The following is a 20695-nucleotide window of genomic DNA, read 5'->3' as shown; positions in this document are numbered from 1 at the left end:
TAAGAGCTTTAGGAGACTTGGTTGAATATTGAAGGATAATGAAGTGTGGTAGTTGTCACTGTGGTCATCACAAATATCCTTCAATAAAACTTGTTCTACTATGAAGCAGAGGAACCAAAAAACAGAGCCTAGCAATCAATAAAAATATTATATGTGGTTTATGTGTGTGTGTGTATATTGTCACAAATCATCAAATGGCTCAACATAAAATATTTTCTGTTTGGACTGCAAAAGCTAATTCATTTTTGTCAAGCTAAAGTTAGTGTTAGCAATGACAGTGAGCCTGGCCAGGGTGGGGAGTAAGTGAGAAAGAACCTTAGCCCTTTTGTTGTGCATTCATTCCCCACACCAAAAACAAACAAATTAAAATAGGTTACAAACTATGTTTTAAAGATCCATCCATAGAAGGGTAGCCCAGCAGCAAAGAGAAGATTACTCTAGACTTATTTATCCAGACTGCATTTTTTTCAGCTGTAGTGTTTAAGAAGAAATTGTTAATCTGAAGATTGGGACTGAACAGAGCAATGGACATATTACTAAGGATTCAAAACCACTGAACTGATGTCCAGATTGAAGGACTATATCTTGACAGGATTTCATGACCTAGCTACCAGTTCATAGTTTTCAGATATTGTAAATGTATAAACTGTTGATTTCTTTTTTAAATTAGTTTTGCCCCATGCAGCCTGGCAAAATGTCCCCTGATCTCACCTTGATCAAGAGTGTTCTAGGATAGTGGTGAGTTTCAGGATGGAATTTATTTTCAACTGTTATTTTATTTGTGGTCAATGTAGACCATAGGCATCTGCACACAGATTGGAAAAACAAAACTGCCAGATTGATGAACCAAGCAAAAGTATCCACCCATGCCAGGAAGACCTTGTTACTCTTGTCCAATAGTATATGTGATATGATATATGTTTCCCTTGGTTACTTTACTAATGGAAGATTTTGTACTGATTTTCTGGTTATTTTACTGGTTATTTCAAAGGCAAAGATTCATCTGTTGCATGTATAGGGAGAAATAAAGAGAGAGAGAGATTACATATCTACATGACTACACTTTATTCTTTGGCTGTACATCATCCATAGAAAATCTTTTTTACAAAACACACTAAATTTGGTCCTTCTTTTAAGCATATATGTGATAAAAGAGAAAGATTTCCAGCCATGCCGGCAACATTAACTTATTAGAAAAAATACACAGAATTTAAATATGAAATTCATAAAACAGCATTTCTTCTTAAACAGTACTCATATAGCAGAAATTCAACCAACTCTTTTTTATGGATTATCATGTTTAATGCCATGAAGGTCATTTGAAAAAGGAGCTATTATTGTTCACATTTTCCAAATGAAGAAACCTAAGCTTCAAAAGGGTTAGCAAATTGATCAAAGTCACAGACATTTAGCAAGTGTTAGAATCAGCATTTGAGCCCTGGTGGGAGGAACCCTAAGAGGAAGAAGAGTCCCCTAACTGAGCATCACCATGCATCTCTAAGGCAGTGACACGTAGCATTCAAGAACGTGATCTTGGAGTTTTGACACATGGCTTGAAATCCCAAGGAAACCACTTGCCAACTGCTAGCCTTGGGCATAATATCTCTGTAAATTCACATGCCAACATCCCCTTATCTGCAATTCCAAAATTCAAAAGCTCTGACCACTAAAATATTGTGTAGGTTTTGTGCAAACTTCGTTGATGGTAAAATTTAATCTAATTACCATGAAGACACTTAGGATATCTATTAGCTCCATTTACTGCACATATCCAAATATTTTACTGCAGATATTTTAATATTTTATTATTATGTTCCATTAGACATACTGCTGTAGATAATTCTGCAGTTATGACAAAAATACGGCAGATGGGTCACATCACCTCTCTGAAATATTTTGGATACCAAAGCTTATCTGGTCCAAGACTTCTGTATGAGAGAGTGTAGATCTCTTATCCCAGCTGTAAAATTGGGGGGAAATAGCATGTATCAAATGAAATTTTCATAGTAATGAAAATAAGGTAGAATAGTTACTGAGTTCCATGTCTGCCTCTTAATAATCACTCCATCCATACTAGCTATCATTAATATGTCCCCAAGATAAAAGCCATGACGGACTTGTGAAGAAAGTGGTATGAGATATCCTAGGAAATTTGAAATTTCTAGCTGTCCCAGATCATTGCACCCCTTCTACTTCGTTAGTACATAAGTGACCTATGTCTATAAAGAAAATCATCTACAATGGAAATGAGGGTAAGCTGAGAACAGTGTTTTCTCAGCATCAAACTCATAAAAAAACGCTTTGATATCTTTAGAGTTCTAATGGAAGGAAAGTAGAAGTCAATAATTCTATACCTGCGTAATAGTTGTTTGGGTAAAAGCAATGGATAAATATCTCAAAATAGGCAAAGAGTCCAGAACTGTAAGACCTATGATCCTTTTTTGGAGGAGGAGGGGGAAAAATATCAATCATAAGGCACAATCCCTAAAATATAAAACTTAAATCACAAGCTTCAGAATAGGAGAATCTATTCAATGGTGGAAAATTGGAGCAAATACAAGATGAACCAAAATAAATAATGCAAAGTTGTTGGCTCTGTGGATCCGAAAGATCAAGCTCTGAGCACTGAATCCCTTTGTGATACACAACCTGTAAGGGGGAGTCCTCCAATGGTCCCTGCCTCGTGTTTTTCCTTCCCTTGTGTATTTCTCTTCCCTTGAGCATGGGCTGGATTTAGTAACTTCCTCCTACAGAATAGGATATGGCAGAAATCAGCTCCAAGATTGGATGGTAAAAAGACAGTGGCTTTCATCTTGGGTCGTCTCTCTCCTTCACTTGCTCTGAAGTAAGCCAGCTGCTGTGCCGTGAGCTGCACTAAGGAGATGCCTACGTGGAAAGGAGCTGAGTCCATCAGAACCTGAGGGCCTCAGTCCAACAACCTGTGAGGAACTGAATCCTGCTCAAACATCTCTCAATAAAGCTTTGATGAGATGAGATACACCCACGAACAGCTTGAATGCAACCTCATGAGAGACCATAAACCAGAGGCAGGATGCACTCAGCTAAGCAACACTTGGAATTCTGGCCCACAGAAACTGAGAGATGGCAAATGTTTGCTGTTTTAAGTAACTGAGTTTTGGAATAATTTTTTATACAGTAATATAAATAATAAACCATTTAACTATAGAGAGAATGCTAAATAGCTTCCCTTAGAGAACAGAACACAACTTTTATAAACATATGTAAAGTTAAAATGGATAGTGGAGATGGAGGTAATAACAAGAAATAATACAGAATGAATGAATTGCAGGTTGAGGAAGTAGTTATCCTAATGTTTTTATGGCTGTTAGAGCAGAGTAAAAATGCTAACTAGATTTCAAAAATCATAAAATGCAAATGTAAGAACATAATCTAAGTTAGTAGGGTGCACTAAACAAAGTAAAATATGCAATAATGCATAATAAAAGATGGATATTATTAAGAATAATAAAGAGGAAGATAAAGAGGGAGAAATAGCTAACATATGCTGAGCAATTATATTTCTGTCCCTCTTCTTAGCCTTTATATCCATTAACTCATGTAATCCTTACAGCAATCCTAGAAGATGCATGCTATTATCTTTAATTTATAGGAGAGAAAATAATTTTTAAAAATCTCTATGCAATAAAACTCATGTGACATAGTTTAGTCAGCGCTTACAAAAAGGTAATATTCTCAAATGGTTGTTATTAGCCAGGGGTAAAATAAGTAACATGTCTTCAAATCAATATAAAAAAATCACAAAGAAACCAAAGCATTAGAAAGGAAGGAAGATAAAATAAATTATTCATCTCTCCATACTAAAGAAAAACTCCATCTCATGTTTAACAGAAATCCTTTCCCACTTAGGACCTTTGCCCCAGCTCTTTCTCTGCCTGGAATTCTCTTCCCAGCAACCTGAGTCTTCATGGCATCTGAGTCACATGCCATCATGTGCCCTTAACCTTTTATTGTCTCACTTGTCACCTCTTCACAAAACGCTTGAATACCGAAACTAAAATGTCCTGCATGCAGTCTTTCTCTTTTTAGATTTTTGGTAACTCAGGTTACTTTCAATTAAGTTAATCATATCTCTCATATATCAGTCATCATGCTTCATAAGTTGATAATTGTCCTCCTTTAGTGGTCTATGCATAGGTGCAGTTATTTTACCTTATATCACTTCATTATTTTTCTCCCTCATTCTATCATCAATCACATTTATTTCTCTAAAGTCACCGCATATAATAATCTTGAAAAAAAAGGTAATGAATTATTTTTATCTAGCAATTGTAACTATAGGTAGCATAATAATTATATTCTCAGAAAAATATTTGGTTACATTTTAAAATGTAATTCTAAACAAATACAAATGTACACTAAATGTTAAACTCTGGATAAAGTAGCTATAATCAGCTTATTCATTATGAACACCACTGCTTGTAGGAAGAACTGAGTGGATGTGCGTAAAAATAGATATTTAATCTTTCATTTCTTTGATGACGATAAAAATTCTGTTGTCATAAAGTCTGAGTCATAAATACATCAAGTTTAGCACATAATTGTTTAAGGAAAAGTTTAGCACATAACCATGAAATCAGGAGAATAGACAGTTCCCAAATACAAACATTTCAGACAAATATAATGCAAAATGAGACAATTTAGATGTTTCCCTGTAAAAATTATTGTTTATTAAAGGCAATTCTTGTGAAAAAGTGTTTTTTCAGTAGTAAAAGCATTATCCACATGGGAAATATCACGACCATTTGGATTATAAGTGACAGCATTCTGAGTAAAATTTAGGGAATGAGGAGAAAAATTGCTATATTCCGTTTTTGAGTTTCTCTATTTTTCTTCTATCCCTCGGATATACCCAGAGTTGACAAAACGCAAGGCTCACTTTGACAAGTTGAGTAAAGAACTGCAGACAGATAAGATCTACAGAGGTAATAACAAAGGAAGTGCTAATAGCAAGTAATAGCAACACTTTGGGAAATTCCATGGTGCCCCTAGAGGAAAGTTGACCTTGAGACTAGAAAATGAACAATATACACATTGAAGTTACAAAAGAAAAGGCACCAAATAATTCTGATAAATAAATAAAATTCATACATTTTTAATATGATATTTCTTTCATTCCTTGCTTATATAGCTGAAACCTCAGGGTTTTGGAGCTATATAAAACACCTATTCTTTTTTGTGTTTAATATTTCAATTAGAGAAAACCATTTAGAGTTAAAACTTTTTGTAACCCAAAGGATTTTCTTAACAGACAAATAAAATGCTTATTTTTTGTTTTACTTTTAGCAAATAAAAGACTTTCTCATCCACTAGACTTACCATTAAAGTGTTTTTACCACCTAAAAAATTCAAAACAATGTAATTTCCCATGGTTCTCTGACCATGTACCACTGCTATTTTTATTTGATTTAATATTTGTAGAGATAATATCCTGAATGAAACTGACCATCCGTCCCTTTATTTATTCTTCTCTTCATTTATTTCAAAAGTGAAATTAAGAGGAAAAGAATGATCTTTGGGAGAAAGTAATAATTAAAGAAGAATTTTGCTAAGAAATTTCTTTGACACACCTGAAGTAAAAGAAAACAAAACAGAAAAGGAAGACTACACGTTTGCGATCATCATTGAAAATAGAACACGTGCATTGAACTGCAAACTTTGAGGGACAAAACAGCTTGAATTCAAATTGGTAATGGAGTAAATAAATTGACTCATGTGTCCTTTTCGATCATGATAAATTTTGTAAAAGTGGGTAAATGATGAGAATTATGAAAGAAAATCATTAATAAGCTCCAATATGAGGAATAGGTATTCAGTGAACAGGTTGACCAAGAAAAAACTATCAAATACCCTGCAGGAAGCTCTTTTTCCCTCAGCCCATGGGAATAAATATCCCAGGAGCCAAAAAATGAAATGAAGCAGCTTGAAAACCAATGTTTTACAGGGAAGCCTGAGAAGAAAGTAAAAGAACATGAAAAAAATTGCAATTTTACAGAGGGCAAAATCGGGATACATTACTGAAGTCTAAAATCCAAAGCTTTAATTTTGTAGATGAGGAAGCTGAGATCCAGTGAGACTAAAAGACTAGGCCAAAAGAGTGGGCAGCAAATTCAATAAAATCCAAATTCCTGTGTCCCAGTTCATGTGGTTTTCACTAATTCAGACTGGCTTCCTTATTTCAGAGATAATAAAATTAGATAGAGAACTGAAAAAGCTTCTTTAGGGAATAGCCATTAATATGCTTTGTAGTTTATTATACACAGTGTTAGAGTGTTTCTGAGTAAGTCACGTATAAAAGAGAGTTCACAAATAAAGAAGTGAAAATTGATCTTAGAATAAAAATAATTCTTACAAAAATTTAAGAAGTAGTACAATCTTTATGAACATCCTTTTAGACAGTTGAAATAATTATCAAATGGAATAATATGTTTTGCTCTAACATGGGAAATGTTCTACATATATTAAAATACATAAAATTATAAGTCAGTTATATTCCAATGATGCCGGCCCTGATATCAGTTCCCCTACATTAAACTCGGCCTATATGGGCTTAAAACCAAAGCACTCTTTTCCCTGCTTACTCCCTGGCTCCCTGGCTCCACAATCCACTATATGCCATAGAGAAAAATGGCCAAGGTCACCCACCTGGGTTCCTTATCCTCTCCGCCTCCTCCCTGCAGACAGTGTCCTAAGGCCACATCCAGGCTGATGGGAAAGCTCTGACCAGCAAGGCCCCTGGCTCCCCCAACCTCTCTAAAAGCATCCACATTCCTCACAAACCTTTAAAACCCCTCGCCTCCCCTCTTTGTGGAGATGAAATGAAACAAGACAAATTTAACAGCTCATTCTCATCTTCCATCTGATATCATCTGAAATAAAAACGCTTTCCTTGCCATAAGCCTGGTGTTCTAGTTTTTATTTGGCCCCTCTTGTGTGGCGGGCAAGGAACCTACGTTTGTAGGCAGTAACACCAATATTGCTTAAGAAATTTTGAAAGCAAACAAATGAGATAAATTTCACAAAATATTGATCTTTCCTGGTAAGAAGGAAAGATGTGGAAAGAAAATGTAGGGATAATGAAAGATAAAACACAGAAAAATATTATAAACATAAAGGCTTTCAAGTATGAGTTAAATGATGTACTAAACACAGTTATCTTGAAATCAACCACTCTAAAATCCCAAGTAGATAACAGACAGTTGAAATTGTGTGCACCTGTGAAATAATATAGACATAATTAATATAATCCAAAAAACAGTGTATCCATTCTATGAAGTAAATAAATATTTTAATTTTTAAAAATTGTATTTGATGTAGACCATGACGAAATTCCTTTATTTTTTCTACTTAAAATGTTTTCTTCATTCAGTTATTCCACACCAATTTTTTTATTGTGACATGCAGTTTTGGATATTCTTGGACCTCAGAAGTGAACCAAACAAAGGAAAATAAGCAACCACACAAAAAACTGTTCTCAAGGATCTTGGATCTCAGGATCCAACATAGGGAGTAGACAGTCACCAAGATAGTTAAGCTAAAAATGTAGTACGGTAGGTAGTGATGAATATTAAGGAAAAACTTCAACAGGGAATGAAGATAGAGATTCTCAGTGGAGGATGTGAATTTAGGCAGGAGATCCAAAACTACTCATTGGAAGAGTGACATTTCAGTAAAGAGAGAGGTGTTGAAATACACGAAACACTAGGAGAAGATATGAGGCAAAGGAAATAGAAAGTACAATGTAAAGAGATGTTAGAGAATCAGGTTTATTCATGGAAATGCCAAGAGACCAGTGCATCTGAAGAGATTAAGAAGCTATGAAAGGAGAAAAAGTCCTTAAGTCCTAGACCATTGCAAGGAATTTGACTTTAACTCTTAGTAAACCACGGCAAGGTTTTGTGTACAGCAGTGGCTGTCAAAATTTAGGTGCATCAGAAACACCTGGAGGGATGGTAAAAATACAGATTGCTGAATTCTGCCCCCAGAATTTCTGATTCAGTAGGTTTGGAGTATGAACCAAGAATTTGTTCCTGGACCAATGACCATATATTGAAAATCACTGGTGTAGAGGATTGACATGAAATGTTTTAATTCAATTAATCTAGTTTATTTCTGGACTGAAATTGGGTCAAGGGTGAAAGCAGTAGAGACAGACTTCTCTCTCTGTAGGTTGTGGTTGAATTCAGTTTTACATGGCATAATTGGATTGTATTAGAGTATGAATGTGTGTGTGCACATGTGTGTGTTTATGATGACATTCAAAAGACTATAGTTGCCATTTTTGGCAGAATGCCAGTCACCAGAGGGGCCAAGTGTGCCCCTTTGATGCAGGACCCAAGCACCAGGTTTGTGTTGAGGTTTCTGTCCTGTGCTTCACTCAGCTCAAAGGCTTCCTGAGCTTGAGCTTCTTCTGAGTCATCTGATACAAGTCAGCAGTTTGTCATTGGTTGAGGTAGCGTTCTCTAGATGTCTACACTGTAAAGGAATGATCATTCGCTTACTTGGACCTGTGTCTAATTTCTGGAAGAAGGAGGTCATTGAACTTAACTCTAGGTAGATGACATGTGATGGATCTGCAAGTTGTGGATCCTTATTGGCGGCAACCTCCAGAGCTGAGGGGAAGGAAACTAAGCAGGACTTTAGTGCTTGCCATCAGCATGTGAGGCTAGTGAAACCTAAAGTTAGACAGTCTTTGAGGTCTGGGTGATGTTAAATTCTTGCTGGGTCTTGAGCTCTAGAGAGGTAGGCCATGGTGAAAGGAGCATCACCTTATGTGCTATCTTTGTTCACAGCTCAGAGGAATTTGTGACAGCCCTGGCAGACCTCCAAGAGGAGTCTAGCAGCCCCATCTGTTTGCATTACTTGAAGACTCAGTGACCATCAACTGTGGGCACAGCTCTGTCACTCCTGCATAAATATGTCCTGGAAGGATCTAAATGACACATTTTTATGCCCTGTCTGTCATTTTAGTCTTCAGACAAGAACTTCAGGAGCAAACCCCAGCTTAGTAATTTGACTGAAATTGCTAAGGTATGCTCCAGATCAGAGGAAGCAAGAGGAAGAGTCAGGAAGAGAATGTTATACATAAGAAGTACAGTCAGCTTTTGATTCTTTTCTGTGAAAAGAACCTAGAGGTTTTATGTACACAGTGCAGTTTTTCCATTAAATACCAGAAGCACCACATATATCCCACTTAGAAAGCTATCCTCATAATAGGAAAATTCTAGAATGCAACATTGAGCCCTTGAAGGACAATGTGGAATGAGTTGAAAATATGATTAACTTTGCAAGCCAGCAAATCAGTGGAGCTGAAAAAAAAAGATAAAATGTAAGAAAGAAGAAATAAATTCTTAATATGAACAAGTTAGTCTGTTTCTACTGAATGAAAAAGAGGATATTCTTAGGCAAATACAAAATGAAATTTGGACATTATAACAAAACTAAATGAAAATCTTATAAAATTTTTCAATCACATCTGCACATTCAAACATCAACTGAGCAAGATAGAGGGCAAGAGTGTGCAATCTGAACTTAAATTGTTAACATGTGTTAAGAGTATCCACTACAGGTATAAAAACCTAAAACACCTTGATCTCTTTTCATTCTGTTTAAAAAAAAACACATAGATTCGAACTTCCTCCACAGTATTCCAGCTTGGACAAAATTACCAAGCCATTTCCAGGAGTTCTCATTCTAGATCTTGAAACAACACATCCTCAACTTATTATCTTTGAGGATAGAAAAATTATGCAATACGGAAAGACAGAGCAAAACCTTTATTATAACCCAAACAGTTTTTCCTCTACCCTGGTATTCTAGATGCTAATGGATTTAATTATGGTGGACATTACTGGGAGATAGAAGTGGAAGGCAAGCCTAAATGGAACTTAGGGGTTTACATAGACTGTCTTCTTGGGAACTGGTGGAATTAGCCATTAGCTCTGGGTGGATTCTGGGCAATTAGGGGAGTTAAGGACAGTTATGTTGCATTTGCTTCTAAAAGAATTAAGCTTATGCCAAAAGTAAGACCCAGTAATATTGACATTTTTCAGGCCTATGAGATGGGTGAAGTTTTCTTTTATATTAAGAATGATAGGTCTTTTTTTTTTTTTCTGTCTCTCTCTATTTTTTTAGCAGTTCATTTTTTTTTATTTCAGTAACATTGCTTTATAACATTATATAAATTCCAGGTGTACATCATTTAAATTTCTATTTTTGTGTAGATTACATCATGTTCACCACCCAAAGACTAATTACAACCCATCACCACACACATGTGCCTAATCACCCCTTTTGCCCTCCTTCCTCCCCGCTTCCCTTCTGGTAACCACCAGTCCAATCTCTGTCTTTATGTGATTGTTTGTTGTTGTTTTTAATCTTCTGCTTATGAGTGAGATCATATGGTATTTGACTTTCTCCCTCTGACTTATTTCACTTAGCATAATACACTAAAGATACATCCATGTTATCACAAATGCTCAGATTTAGTCTTTTCTCATCACTGAGTAGTATTCCATTGTGTATATATACCACATCTTCTTTATCCATTCGTCCCTTGGTGGGCACCGAGGTTGCTTCCAACTCTTGGCTATTGTGAATAATGCTGCAGTGATAACCTTGCTGGGTAGTGTATTCTTGGCTGTAGGGTTTTTCCTTTTAGCACTTGAAATATGTGTGTGACTCTCTTCTAGCCTGTCAGGTTTCTGCTGGGAAGTCATCTGACAGCCTTATGGGATTTCCTTTGTACATAACTTGTTGCCTTTCTCCTGTCACTTTTAGGATTCTCATTTTTATCTTTAATTTTTGACATTTTAATTATAATATGTCTTGATGTGGGCTTCTGTAGATTTATCTTGTTTGGCACTCTCTGTCTTTCCTGTACCTTGGAGTCTGTTTCCTTCCTTGGGTTAGGAAAGTTTTCAGCTATTATTTCTTCAAACAGATTCTCTGCCACTTTTTCTCACTCCTCTCCTTCTGGGATACCTATAATACGAATGTTAGTATCCTTGAAGTTGTCCCAGAGGTCCCTTAGACTGTTCTTGTTCTTTTTAATTCTTTTTTCTTTTCCGTTCAGTTTGGATAATTTCCTCTAGTCTTTCATCCAGCCTGCTGATCTGTTCTTCTGGATTATCTACTCTGCTATTGAGTCCCTCTAGTGATTTTTTCATTCCCAGTATTGTATTCTTCATTTCTGATTTGTTCTTTTTTATATTTTCCAGTTCTTTGTTGACTTTCTCACTGAGTTCATTCATTCTTCTCTCAAGATCAGTGAGCATCCTTATGAGTTTCTGTTTGAACTGTTTGTCAGGTAGATTGTTTATTTCTGTTTCATTTAGTTCTTTTTCTGGGGTTTTGTCCTGTTCCCTTGCTTGGAACATATTCCTTTGCCTCCTCATTTTGCTTCTTTCTCTGTGCTTATATCTCTATATTAGGTGGGTCTGCTAAGTCTTCTGATCTTGGAGAGTTGGCCTTATGTAAGAGAAGCCTTATGAGGCCTAGCAGTGTGCTGCCCTCTTGTCATCAGTTCCAAATGTTCCAGGAGTGACCCCTGTGTGGGCTATGTGTATCCCTCTGTTGTGGCAGAATTGCTCTTTCTGCAGGTGCCCAGGGAGGCTAGGTTGTCCCATTGACCAGCTGCTTGTAATTCTCAGCTGCATGTGGCTGTTATGGACCCTTCAGTAACTTTATCAGGTATGGGGAGCCCTAGCACAGTCGGTTGCAAGGTCTAACAGCACATTGCTATTGCAGTTGTTCTGTTAAGTGCTTAGGCCTCCATCATGGCTGCTTGCTAGGATCAGGGGCTTACAACTGCTGTAGACCTTTGGTCTTCAAGGCTGTTGTCAACTCTCAGGATTGCACCTGAGTGGGGCTGACCCCAGGCCCCAGAGAATCCAATTGTTCCAGGCTTTGAAGGTAGGGTCGATCTATCATGTGGCTGTTTGAGAAGCACAAGTCTTCTGCAGCTAACAAGTCCCACCATCCACAGAGCCAAACACACCATCAATGCAGTCCTGCCCCATGTGTGCATCCTGACCCACTGAAGTGGACCCAGTCACTCCACTGCAGAGGCCCCACACACTCCACCAATGCCCCACATACTCCATCCTCTCCTCATACACACCCTGCCCTGCAAAGGAAGACCCACTCATCTAGCTGCAGAGGATCCAGACACCCAGCCTATGCAAGCCCACAAGTTGCCCAAGGGCTTGCTGTTGTGTAGGGCCAGTCCGTAGAGTGGGCTGCCTACCTTGGCTGAGCTGGATGAAATTGGTGCTGTAGTAGGTGGGACAGACCCTGGGCTAACAAGCCAGGGGAAGAACTCTGATGGCATCTGTCACATCTGTTTCCGTATCAGGTCACAAGAATGCCTGCCGCCAATGTTTCAGTCCCTGGAGAGGTTTCACTTCTCACTGAGATGCACCCAGAGCCTATCAGGTGAGTCTCTTTTCACCAAAGGACTATGCACCTTTCTGATTATTTTAGGTTGCTCTCTGAAACTAGTGAATTTGTGCATGGGCCTTTTAAGAACTGGCTTTTTTCCCCCTTATGTTTGATAGCTTTTCTGGAGTTATTCCCCATTGCTGTTAGTAGTCAGCAAAGCCAGATATTATAACACTTGTCTCGGTTGTGCTGAGTCCAAAGGATGCTTATAGCAGTAATGCTCCCCTACTCAGCTCCTCCACTTATCCAGTGAAGGCTGTGTACTTTAGGATTTTTCCCAGCCAGCCTTGAAGTGCTATGGCTTTAGAAGGTGGCTTTTTTTCTCTCCAGAAAGGAATTTCTGCCTCTTATACCTCAATCGGGACTGCTCCTTGCTGCACGGGTTCTTTTTAGTTAGTTTTCAGTTCTCTCTCATGGGTAATTGTTCCCAGAGTAGTTGTAAATTGGTTGTGTCCATGGGAGGAGGTGTGTTCAGAGTCCACCTATGCCACCATCTTGGCACCTTTCCCTTTTCTTTATATTTTAATGATTATTTTACAGAAGACCTTTGACCATATTTCTATACCGGAACAGATTCTGAAACTTTTAAAATCTTTACAGTAACCGTTTGTGAAAGATAAAGTACTTGGGAAACAACTGTTTCTTTTTCCTTCTGTTTGTACCCGTTTGTACCTATAACTTAGCCTGTAAATTTGGACTCAGTAATTTGGATCTTTTAAGGTTTATGCTTCAAAAACCAGAATGATTTTTTTCTCCAATATGAGAAATACTAGTTTCACAGATGTTAAGGTACAATTGTCAGGTTCTTTAAAATTCTATGATGAAATATTTGAGAATTATATTAAAACATCTGTAATGATTAATTTTATGTGTCAACTTTGCTAAGCTATGATATTCAGATATTTGGTCAAATATCAGCCTAAATGTCAATGGGAAGGTATTTTGTAGAACAGTTTAACATTTAAATCAGTAAACTCTAAGCAAAGCAGATTACCCTCCATGGTATGGGTGGGTCTTATCCAATCTGTTGAAGGCCCTAAGAGAAAAATGAATGAGATTCCCCAAGAAAGAGGAAATTCTGCCTGCAGTTTACCTTCAGATTGGAGCTGTAACATTAACTCTCCCCTGGATCTCCAGCCTGCTGGCCTACCGTGCAGATTTTGGACCTGCCAGCTTCCACAATAGTTTGAGGCATTTCCTTAAAATAAATCTCTGTTTATATACATAAATACACATTCTATTGGTCTTGTTTCTTTAGAGAACCCTAACTAATACATCCCAAGATATTTATTTTTATTAAAAAAAAAAAAAGACTGTAGTGGATATCTATAGTGTTACTTGCTCAGGATCCCTTTTTGGAATTTTTGCCTTCAAGAAAGCTTTATTGAAGAGAGAGACACACCATTCCCCAGTGGCCTGCATTGAAATGCTTTCTGTGTAATAGAACAAATAAATGACTTTGTTAAGTGAGGAAACTTTTAGATATATCAACTGATCTAAAAAAAGAAAAACACAACCATGAAACTTGATGAATCAAACCCATGCAGTATTTTAAACCTAAAATTAGAAAGCTTGCTGGGAACTTTTGGAATCTTGTGCATTGGAATGAAGAGGAGCTTCAGGAGTGGTGACAGGCGTTTCCTTCTCTAAAGTTCTTCCAGTGATTCCAGTGAGTGCTACATTCTACCCTGATAGCCCTATATCTATTTTTTTACTAGGTTCAAACAGCATTGGATTGGAAAGCGTGTAGAAGTTTGTGGCAATATTTCAAAGAATATTAGTCACACCATATAAAAACATCTTAAAAATTTTTAAATTCATGCCCTTTGCAGCAGTATTTCATGGATAGATAAGATGATGAAAATGTAATCAGAATTTCCTGCTAAAAATGAGTAACTTAGCCAGGTTTGACTAATGGTTTGAGCAATTTCGGGGATTTGAGAGCATGTTTAGGAAGATTTATGAAATGTACTTTTAATAAGTCAGTCCATAATATGAAATGGATGAAAAGCCAAGTGATGTTTAGGGGAGTTATGATTCCAACAAAACACCAAGTGTGGTGAACATGGGATTGTTAATGTTACTCTTTATGGAAAATCTTAGGTGCAGGGATCCGCAGAAATTAGTCAACTAAGGCAAAATAAGCCACAACTGGGCATTCTTCCACAATATTGTATTCATTTTTTTAAAAGGGAGGAGAATCAATAAATCGGTTGTTTGTTGCTTCTTCCATTCGCATCAGAGCCCTTATCCATATAATATACTTTCTAGTATAAAAGGCCATTGTAAAGCAGCTGTTCATCTTCCAATTTGGTAAATATGAAAATTGTAAGCAATCTATCTTTAACTTACCTATTGCATATGTGGTACTTGGAGTTGCTAAAATATAGTCATTAAGACAATAGTTTGTCGAACCATTAAAACAAAAACCAAAGCAAGTGTGTATGAACTCGCAACAGTGACCACATCTCATTCCTCTGGTTATAATACTTGGACTTCCTTTGGACTTTTTTGCATTTTGTGTGGGATGATTGGAATGAGTTAGATAGAAGTATGTTTAAAAATGATTTATAACTACCAGAGTATATGTAATGTTAGGGTTGAGTTTTTATGTTGGTTGTCTGATGACAGATTTGCAAGGAAATATGGTGTTAAATGCCCAAAACAACTGTTTTAGGCCTTGGCCTTCCCCCTTCCTTTTATTCTTATTAGTATACTTTCAATATTTTCCTAACATCTGCCATTGTTGGGAAACTGTCCTAAGATGGAACTGAGTTCTTAATAGGAATTCTAAAACAAAGATTCAGAGCGAATTAGGTGTCTTGGCTTGTGACACACAAAGCTTTGTGGAGGTCTTCTTTTTATTTACCTATGTGTGAAGTATACAAATGGAGAGTTCCAGAACCCAGTCAGGAGAAAACGATATAAAAATAATTATAAGAGTGAAAGTGAAGAGAGAGGCAGAGGCAGGCATGGAGAGAGATACACAGACAGCAATCAAGGTCCTCTGCACATATATTGTTGATGCTTAACCATTTTTTTTAACTTGAGTTCCTTGAAGTATTCCAGCATCCTTTATTTTTATTGTATTCCTTTTCTTAAGTAATATACCAAATTTAATGTCTATCAATTGCAAATGGATGGCACTGCAGGCACCGTTTGTTCCTCTTTTCAAAGTCCAGTCAGTGGGCCATAAATGAGGAACTTTCAACAACATTTTCTCTCACATGAAGAAATATTGAGGAACTTTTAATAATATATTCACCTACCACTTATGATACTGGGAAAAATTTGGGCCATTCACTTATTTTTTCAATGCTTGTGCAGAGAGTTTATTTATTGTCGAAATTCTAACTTTCATTTATTTGTACTTCTGTAGTGAGCTAGATTTGTATAATATATGCTATTGCTCATTCATGGTCACTTTTATAACTCTTGTTTCCTTTGCATTGGTCCTAAATTTTTAATGGAGATCAGGTACAAGTCTTTGTTTCCTCTGCCATCTTTAAGTTAACTAGGGTAAGGCTTAACCCACTTCCCTCCTTAGCCCCTTCCAACATAGGCACAGAGACGTTCTCCACTTTCTTGGTCTGTCTTTGGATAAATCAATATCTGGTGTGGTCAGAACACCTCAGTGCATTCTGCAGTGGGGCTAGTACTGGACTCCCGAATTAATGTACCTAGTGTATTCTGATGACTGTCTGTGTTCTACTGGTTCTGAACAGAGAAGGGAAAAGAAATCATGTTCAACCACCATCATCAGTATCCAACATTGTTTTTGGAATATTAGCAAATACTATCAACAAAGAAATATCAACTGAGTACAAATATAACTTAGGGATTTATTGTATTTGTAGTAAGAGTATGAAGTCATTCATGTGTATGATGAACACAACATTAGAATATGGGTTATGGAGGAGGAGAATGAGATCAGGCATGTCAATCTTTAATAATGTGGTTTTTACAGTAATCTAAGGAATTTATAACAGAAGTTTATTATATTGTTCTTCTAACTTTTGAATTGCATTAAATAATGTTATAAAATATTTCAAATTAATTTTACTAAACAGTATATGCAGCATAATCTCAGGCTTATTACTTTTTACAAAATAAAGTAAAAATAACAGAAATGTAATTTTCTATACACAGAAACATTTTCCCCAAATTTAAACATTGTATATATTATTTCAATTTTACTCTTAAGTATACTTTCTATTTTTAAAGCAAATGGACATTACTTTTCAATTAAAAGGTAAATCAAAGATTATAATGACAGTGTTGATTATGAATGAAACAGATACTATCACACATAAATAGTTTTTGTGTATAATAGTAATAGTAGTCATGTTATGCAAATTATTAAAATATAATACATTTTATTAACTATAAGTTATATTTATATGTAGTATATAATACATAATATTTATTGTGTTATGTAAAATATATTAATATAAATATTAAAGACTATTATAATAGTCTGTAACCGTTTTTATATATCTAAATTTCTAAAATCTTTGGAGGGAAACAGGGATATTTCTACTAGTTAAATTTCAGTAAATTCCTTTCTCAGAATTTAAAATAAATATAGCCAGAGATCTTGGAAAATATTTTAGTAAGATATTTAAGTATTATTAAGAGCAAATTATAATTAATGAATTTTCAAAAATGGTATACAATAGTAGATTTTAAATGCATGCATAGAAGAAAAAATTAAAAGAGGCAGAGAGAAAGAGACTGATAAAATAACAGAAAGCTATGTTAATATGTTAATATGTAAAATGTTAATATGCTAATATTGTTAATATGATAAAACACATAAGTATGTATTGAATAATATTGTGGTTGAATGTGTGGTACCACGATCCTGGTACTTGGTTTGACTTCATGTCTTTTATACTTAACAGCTATGTGTCCTTCAGTAAATTGCTAAATTCTCTAAGGCAGCTTCTTTTAACATAGCATAAATATGATTGTACCTGCCAAATGAGTTCTCATGAAAATTGATTGAGGAAATACAATTAAAGAACTTAGTACAAAACAGAGAAAAAAAGAAAAGTTCAATGCATAATTATAATGAAAATATTTTTCTACCTCATTATGCATTATTTTTATAATTAGAGAAAAAAATCTGAGTTGGAGCCATTCTGTCATTCATCTACTATCAAACTTCTGTAAAATCAATTTTTCAGTCTGGGATTTGGAAATTATAATTGTTTTGCCTTCCTGGCAACCTGCTATTGTTATTTACTGAATGCTTATCATATGTTTGGCCAATGAGCTCCACTATATGCTCACATATCCAATTGTAATTTTATGTTGAAAAGCTTTATATAAGTGTGAATTCTTCCTACTGCTCTTGCTAAGTGAGAAAGACCATAAATGGATGAGGCATGTTCATGGCTCATGTATGAACTCTGTTCCTTCCCACAAGGAGAAAAACTGGTCAGACATGGAAGCTACTGGGCTAATGAAAATTGGATTTTTTTAAGGATTATTAGATACCTGAGTAACTGTCCATAAAATACCAAAAAACCTATTTTGATAATCCTTTTTTTCTTTTTTGTTGCTAGAAAAGTAAAACAAAAAAAAACATGTTTTGGATCTTTTGCTTAAAAATTTAAAGAGTGTCTCCTATGTCTTGTGATTTCCTCTTGGCTCATAGGCTTGGAAATGTGTTGCAACAAGTTCTGTAATGGAGTTAGTAGAGAGGAAAACAATAGTCAGTTTTAGTGCAATAGTCACAGACCTGCCTTAAGATATGGTCTGTGCAGATAACGTTTTCAATTCTCTTTCTCATCATTTCTTATATTCCCTAATGTTTATGTCCCAGCTGCCTCCTTGCCCATTGTGGAAGGTGTCGGTAGGAAGAGAAGTAGCACTGAGGAAAAGTATTGATACATAAACCATGTGTTCTTCTTTAGCTCATTAAAACCTACATTAACTACTAATTGAAGAAAAAATAATTTCTTGTTCTAAAAGGCAGCTTTTAGAAAATGGGAATCTATTTTACCACATGACAGTGATGAAAGAACTCAGTGTTCAGTTGATTAGGTACCACCCGGGTAGAAAAGATAAAAACCCCAAATACTCATTTGTACATGCCATAGATTAAAAAAACAAAAATGAGTTTAAGGCCAGACAAGCCATACACTTAATTTTCATGTTTGAAAGATAAGTGTTAAAAAACAAGAGACATAGGAAAAAGGAAGAAAATAAGGAAAATAGGGAGAGAGGGAAGAAAATAGTAATGTAACAGAGATAAGTACTTAAAGTGACTTGTGAATTATTTTATTCAATGAGCATATGCCGTGGAATGAAAATGAGATAGGAGAGGTTAACATGGCTTTGCCTGAGTTCAGCTCAGTCCTCTGTGTCTCTCATAGTGTGACACTGTCAATTTTCTGAGTGTGATTCCAGTATTTAAAGAAACAATGGAAATTGTTTTGTGCATGTGCCCTAAACACAAGCTACTTCATAGAGAGCTCAGCCAAGAAGCTGTGATCCGTTCTGTTGCTGGCAGAAAAACCAGGTAGGACAGACTTGTTAGTGGATGGCCTTAAATGTACTTTATGGCTTATTTAGGAGCATGCCAATGACAATTTTGCTTATAAGAAATTTCTGCCTTACCAGAAGACATTAGGACTTAATTACCATGAGCATAACATGCAATCTTCCATCTGGTAGCAAACAGCTTCTGAAAAGCCATATGTTTATAAAGTTTGGGTTACAGTTACTTGTTAGTTTCAGCATGCATAACTGATATGTTGAACTGGTACAAATAGATCAAATATTTTAAAGAAATGGTTTTAAATAAAATACTGAACTAAAGTTACCTCTCTATAAAAAAATAAACATGCTTCTTGGAGGGATAGCAAGGAAGTGTCAGTAGGCATTCAATGAATCAGAATGTTCCACAAAAAAAAGTTGTTGCTATCTTTTGATATCTTCAAGGAAAAATATTCAAAGTATGATATAAAACCAGTTTAAATCTAATTTAGACATGGTATGAGATTCTTATTGATTGATTCTTCTATTTTTCAGTATAAAAACACAATGCAAAAATTAATTTTCATCCTGTCAGTGTCTTTTCTGGAAAGTAGGTTTACAGTAGTTGACATTTGTCATATATATATAGATATGTATAGTACATATGTATATATTATATATATAGTGTATATATCTCATGTATATAGTATATATCTACATTTACATATCTCTATCTATATCTATTTACTGACATCTCTCTCTAATCTTGGGAAAGATATTATCAGAGAGTCTGAAAATTTAGAAAGTTTTGACTATAATCTGAAACAGTCATTCTCTTAGCAGACTATAAAATATAGGCATTGATTTATAGATTTAAAAGATAATAATAAAATGAAATGTTTTGCTGTATGAATCTCAAAAATTTCTATTCAAACAAATTGAGATAGATAGAAATTATTTATCCTTCCACAAGACAATCTTTTCTCAAAGAGAAAAAATATGCAAATAAATGGAGAGAGGATTTAATTTCTTTTGAGAAACAAAATCTGCCCTTAGTGAAAAATCTGCTTTTTGCGGGGAAAATAACTATATTTTCCCTTGTTCTATAATTTTGTAATCCTATGAATTCTATATATGCTAATCCCATAAACCGTATACAATCCTATATGTCTTACAAATCTTATAATCTACCTGGAGATATCCAAAAAAGGATTAGATGTATAAATAAATTAGGTAAAACTTTATGGGGGCCAGCCTGGTGGCACAACAGTTGGGTTCACATAATCTGCTTCAGCAGCCTAGGATTTGCCGGTTCGGATCCCAGGTGCAGACCTATGCACTGCTTATCAAGCCATGCTGTGGCAGGTGTCCCACATATAAAGTGGAGGAAGATGGGCCAGTCTTCCTCAGCAAAAAGAGGAGAATTGGGGTTGGATGTTAGCTCAGGGCTTATCATCCTCAAAAAAACACAACTTTATGTACTAACATTTAGAAAGTTTACTTTACATTTTATTTGTAAGATGATCTAAGATGTGTAAATAGGTCTAACATGATCTAAGATATGTATCTGTCTCTGAATATCATACTTAAGTGTTTTGAATATTTTAAAATTCCCTCAAACTCAGTTTGAATGAGACCTGAAATAAACCTACCTTATACAGAACTTTGCATTTTATTTTGCCAAACACATGTGATTTTCTAACCTTCCAACTTCTACATACTTACCAAA

General features: G+C 35.5%; 1 pseudogene; it reads left to right on the top strand.

Moving 5' to 3' along the window:
• The first annotated feature begins 8328 nt into the window (after nt 1-8328).
• On the top strand, nt 8329-13100 carry LOC100057448 (tripartite motif-containing protein 60-like; annotated as a pseudogene).
• Nucleotides 13101-20695: the final 7595 nt, after the last annotated feature.

Source organism: Equus caballus, chromosome 17 (assembly GCF_041296265.1).
Source record: "Equus caballus isolate H_3958 breed thoroughbred chromosome 17, TB-T2T, whole genome shotgun sequence".
Classification (NCBI taxonomy): domain Eukaryota; kingdom Metazoa; phylum Chordata; class Mammalia; order Perissodactyla; family Equidae; genus Equus; species Equus caballus.
This window is presented reverse-complemented; position numbering and strand designations above follow the sequence as displayed.